We start from the raw sequence: 5,902 nt of genomic DNA on the forward strand, positions 1-5,902 counted from the left end.
AACAAGAATGGGGGAAAATCGTTTAAATTGGTTTGCTTTGCTTAATATCTATAAACAAATTTATGTAAAACCTGGAGAAGTATTAGATATTTTTTCAAAATCTAATCCTAGGAGATAACAATTATCTTTATCGTTATTAATTTCTTACGATATTATTATAATTTAAACACAATCTTTAACAAATAAAAAAAATACACATTTAAAATTATTTTCAATTTGTTGTTTGTATTTTTATTTGATAATTATTAAAAAAATTTGAAATTCACGTTCTAGACTATGCCCCCCCCCCCCCAAAATTAAATCCTAGATCCACCACTGATATTAGGGTCATATATAATATTGTTAATTATAATTTCAAAAAGTCTTTCTCATTATAATTGTGTTTCTTATGAAGTAAATGAGTTGTAATAGTTCTTAATATATATTCTAGCCTCTATTTTAGTTTTTTTTTGCAAATGAGTTTTTGTGTGGGCTTTTTAAGACCAATGGTTCTAAATACATTTTTTTGTGAAATGATTTTATGTCCACTAAGACAGTTGTTTCGTGTATTAAATAATTGTGGAATGCATTTAATAAATTATGATGATTAAATTACTTGTGATAGTATAATATAGTAGTATAACCAGTGATGTCCCTATCAATTTTGTTGAAAGTATCTGATATGTATGAAAGTATCTGACTATCAAAATATGGCAATTTTTTTGATAATGATGGTAAGATGAAGATGTAAATAATAATAAAAAAATTGGAATACATAGCTTTTTTATTGCTGTATAACAATATAAATAAAAATTATTAAAATAAGTTGACGAAAAAATCTGTCTGATTGATATTGTCGCAGATCGCGACGTATACATTTCGACGAATAATTTTGAGATTAACGCATGATAACCGGCACTTATACATATTTACTATTATAATTTCCAATAGCTGAATAGCCGATAGTATTATCAAAATATACGATGAATTCATTGTTTTTAAATATAATTATAATGAAATACATATCTATGGGCCCCGATTCAATTAAGACACGAATACCTATAAAAGAAGAAGAAACGAGGAACTACAGAAATTGTACAACAGACCATATATCTTAGCATTTATTAGGAATAAATGACTAGAGTGATTTGGATGCACTTGAAGCACTGGTGGAAAACAAATTTAAAATTTACTCGTAGAAAAAATGAACAAAACAAGGCCCATAGGAAAGGCAAGAACCCGGTGGATTGATGTAATTACCAGACATTTAAAAGAGATAGACAAGAATGTAACCTTTGAGCTGGCCTACAACAGGGATGGTTGGCGAGAAATATTGAAGGTAGCAATGGTCCTTAATGGACAGATAAGTTAAGAAGAAAAAAAAGAAGAAGAAATACAATGTCATGTCGTCAATTACGTCATACTAATGCACCGATCCCGAGGAAAAAAATTAAAATATACTCCTAAAATAGACCAAAAGTTTTAAACCAAATTTATAACATATTTTATGATTCTTAACGAATAGCTTGATATTATAAGTAGTAGGTACTATAGGTACTCGTGAATTTTTAAAATAATGTTGAGAGACATGTTAGCATACCCTATGTCAATATTTACCAAATGACGACAAGCAAATAAATTTTATCCGGCCCGCAGACAAGGAAAAAAGTAAAAATCGTTAGTAAAATGCATTAGTTTTTACTAGTGGAAACGGATATTATACTAATTGGTAAGTATATCCTAAAGTTTGAATGTGTGATTCTCCACGGAATGTGCTGATTTCACATTAATGACAGTCCGTCAATTTCCACCGACCCACGTTGACTTAATTTCCGTTGTAATACGTTGTTATTTGCTTCGTTTTAATTTATATTTGTGTTTATTTGATTTTTATTTGATTATGGATAAGAAAAAAAGAAAAGTTGAATTTTAAAATGGACTGTTTTTGCCTGAGTAAACAAAATTATATTTTTTTAGTTTACCGGACCACTCAGGGGTCTTGTAAGTTTATTTGTTTTACCACCAAAAAATAGCTGCTTTTTTTAAAGTGTTTAATTTTAAATGTCGTTCTGAAATTTCAAAAAAATCATTTTCCAAGCAATTTTTGCATTATAATATAATACTTATGTTAAAAATATTTGCTTTGAATTTTGATGGGTCCTGAGAATTTTCAAAATTGTAGTCTTCCAAAAATTTTAATGGGTTACTCCTGCCCTAAAGGGCACCACCATATTGCCTAAAATTTAATTCTGATGAAACTAGATATTTTATATATTGTCTGTGCAGATTTTAAATAAGAACGATATTGTACATTCATCAACAAATAGTTTTTGAGATGAATGAGTCATTTTGATAATAAATAAGATATATTTATAATTTTTATTTTAAACTGATTTTTTAGTTGATATTAAAAAAAAAAAATATCTACAAAATATGCTATAACGAAAGTTTAAAAGAAACATTGTTTCTTTGATTTATTGTCTTGCATTAGGTAGATAAATTGGGAGTAATCGTTATTTTATTAATCGCTTTCAAATCGAATATCAATAACTGAATGATTAAAGCGTATTGTATTATTGACCTATTTTCCTCATTTATTTGAAAATATTGTTTAATAATTCTGTGCTGGTTACAATGACAGATTTGCCTTTTTTATCATTGAAGGTTAAGATATTTAAGATATTTTGTCACCTTCGGTGGCTAAAAAAGAAAAAAACTTATAAACAGGTATTATATTTAATATTTAATATGATTTTTTTTTTCTAATAACTTTAATTCGCTATTTTTAAATTTGTGCCTACTGTAAATTAACAAAAGAACCTATTCATATGCAGATTATTTTTATTCGGCACATGTAATTAACAATAATTAAGTAGTATAACACAAACACTAATTGGTTTACAATAAATCCCTTATGTATCAGTGATTAAACTATTTGCCGTAAGTCTAATTATTAAATCGTTTATATTTTCAGACCATAGGCGTACGTATGGGTGTAGCACATGCAGCCTATGCTGCATCTGCCATTCCTGGATAACGATTTTAAGAATATAGTTATAGTCTATAAAAGGATATATTTGTAGCTTATTGAAAAAAGTTTTTTTTTTTTACTTAATTTTTTTTTTTAATTTCTCATGAAGAATTTATTGCTGATATTAAATTTTTAAAATGTATTACAAGTGTTCTAAATAACACATCAACAAAATCTGGATATAATTGGCTAGATATTTTAAAAGAAAATTTAAAGGGAGACATTTTTCCAAATTTTAAAAAAGTCTTAATAGATTTTTTTACTATACCTGTCACTAGCTGCAGTTGTGAGAGGGCATTTTCGAAGTTAACGATTGTAAAAACTAAACTCAGAAATACAATGTGGCAAGAAAGGCTGGAATCACTATTACTATTGTTTGTTGAACAAAATAATTTAAATAACATTAAAATTGAAACAGTAATAGACGAATTCAAAACAATGAATTTTGAAGAACGCAGAGTACAATTATAAGTATAAAAGTGACACATTAACATATTTATATGCATATCAATACAATTATAATAAACATATTATTATTATTATTATTATTATGTATTATTATTACATTTTTAGTTTAAAATATAAATCATAGATTACAGTAATATCAATCGATTTTTATATATATTTTATATTATATTAGTATAAATATATTTTATTATGTGCATGTACGTCCCGCAAGTTATTTTTGAAAAATTATGTAGTCTTCTGCCTAAAAAGTTTGAAGATCCATGCTATATACAGTAGTATACTCAATAAATGTAATATATAATGAGTTTGCTATAAATGTTATCTTCTTAAAATAAAAGGTATCAAGACCGATAAAAATGTGTGCTGCACTTGACCAGGAACTCTGCGCACGTCTATGTTTCAGACATCGTACGTAATAAATGAATTACTGTTTTGATTAAAATATTTACATTATTTACGACAAAACATATAAACTTTAAAACTTAGCACAAGACAGCGGAACGGTATAGGTACGTATTTAACTCATCGAGATTTAGCTATGCCTCCACGAGTTTACAACATTTTTCGTGAAAATAATTTTAAAATGCCCGTTTTAATTTTAAAGCTCTATACGTTTTATATTTAAATAATTAAGTACGGATTGCATAAAAAAGATTTTGGAATCCTTTTTTACATTTTTCACGATGTCGGATATGCGCAAAACATATTTGTAGGTATCGATATAATGTATGTTATGTATAATGTATATGTGCACAACATGCACACTCAAAGTAGCTACACAAAAGATAATTGCAGTAGATCGTGTTATTTTAAAACGTTCCGCGCAAAATCTATAGGGGAATATATTAATTTAATTAGACACACACGCGGTGGATGGTCAATGCACTCTCTTTTTCTCTTTTCGGCCGTCCACCGTTCTTTTCTATTAACCACTGCCGACCGTTTTATTCGTATATCGTTCGCCGACGCGGTGCTGCTGTGTGTCTCCGGCCTAAATTTCCATACGGCATAACGACCACAAAAGCGTTGAACACGCAAGTACGTGCCATTAGCAACGGCAATGATCGCAATCTTCAAGAACACACGGTCAATGTCGGGTTGAAGACCATTAATAATGTGAAGATCGATAACATTACAAAAAGGATCTGAAAATGATTAAATGTTATTGAAGTGATTCGTGTACTACATCGGAAGAATGTCGCCTACATTTAACACAAATACATATCATATTATTGTATACGAGTTGGTTCGTTTGAGGTAAAGTACCCTCGTATATAAATCCACGATAATTTCCTCGCGTTAAATGAATCACGTTGAACATGTCCCGTACAAACATATTTGCCGTTCAAATAGTGAAGTATTATTATTGAGTGCAAAAGTATCTTTCGATACTATTTTATAATATACAAACAATTAAAAATATTTTTGGGCGATTTAATAAAATATATAATACGGATACTTATTATAATAATACGAGTACGATATAAAGGGTCATCATGTTTTCTCCATCGTTTCTCATAGATCGCATAAAATAAAAATACAGTGGCCCGTTCATTAAATAAAAAATGTAATTAATCTTTTATTAACAATTTAAACTTTTTAACAGTAGCGTATTTACGGAGGGTAATCTGGGTGATATATCACCCCCCAGAACCTTTTTTTTTATTCACTTCACTTTTCTTATTTTTCTTTTAAATGCTTAAGCCGTAAGTCCGTAATGGATTCTTAGTATTTCTTAGTATTGCATCAGTCCGTTATCAACAGAAGTTAATAATAGACATAGACAGTTGTAGACAATATACCTAGTTATTATTAGTTTCAAGAAAATCGTGAACATAAAATAATTATGATGAATTATTATTATTATTATAGTTAAATATCCTAATGTTCATGGTTAGTTTATATATAATCAATTATATCTGTAATTATTTAATTTATACTATATTAGCGATAGTGCGTAAACCATGTGTTCAGTGTTCACATTTGCTCTCAGTCCTTTCGTGTAATCGTGTCTCGTTTAAAATTAACCGATCGGTGAACAGAATTTTGACATTATTTTGTGATCTAACTTATACTTATTATGAAAATAAGTATATAATATTATTAATGTTGATATAGTTTTAAATAAAATCATGTTATATAAAAGTGCACTTTACGGAAACTGGAAAAGTATGATAACAAGATCCTCTTAGAAAATATTTGTCTCCTTGGCTTCAAATGTACAAAATAGTTATGGTTATATCACCTCCTAGAAAAAAAATCTTAGATACGCCACTGCTTTATAATATATTGTAGTGTATGGATTTATATATAATGATGATAACAAAAAATTGCAATGTTCAGCAAGAATTATTTATTGTAAAAAAATGTAAAATAAACCGTAAATCAGCTTATACTCAAGAATCCGTTAAGAGTAACTGACGT

This window comes from Sipha flava, unplaced genomic scaffold, assembly GCF_003268045.1.
Source record: "Sipha flava isolate LNK unplaced genomic scaffold, YSA_version1 554_pilon_pilon, whole genome shotgun sequence".
Taxonomy (NCBI): domain Eukaryota; kingdom Metazoa; phylum Arthropoda; class Insecta; order Hemiptera; family Aphididae; genus Sipha; species Sipha flava.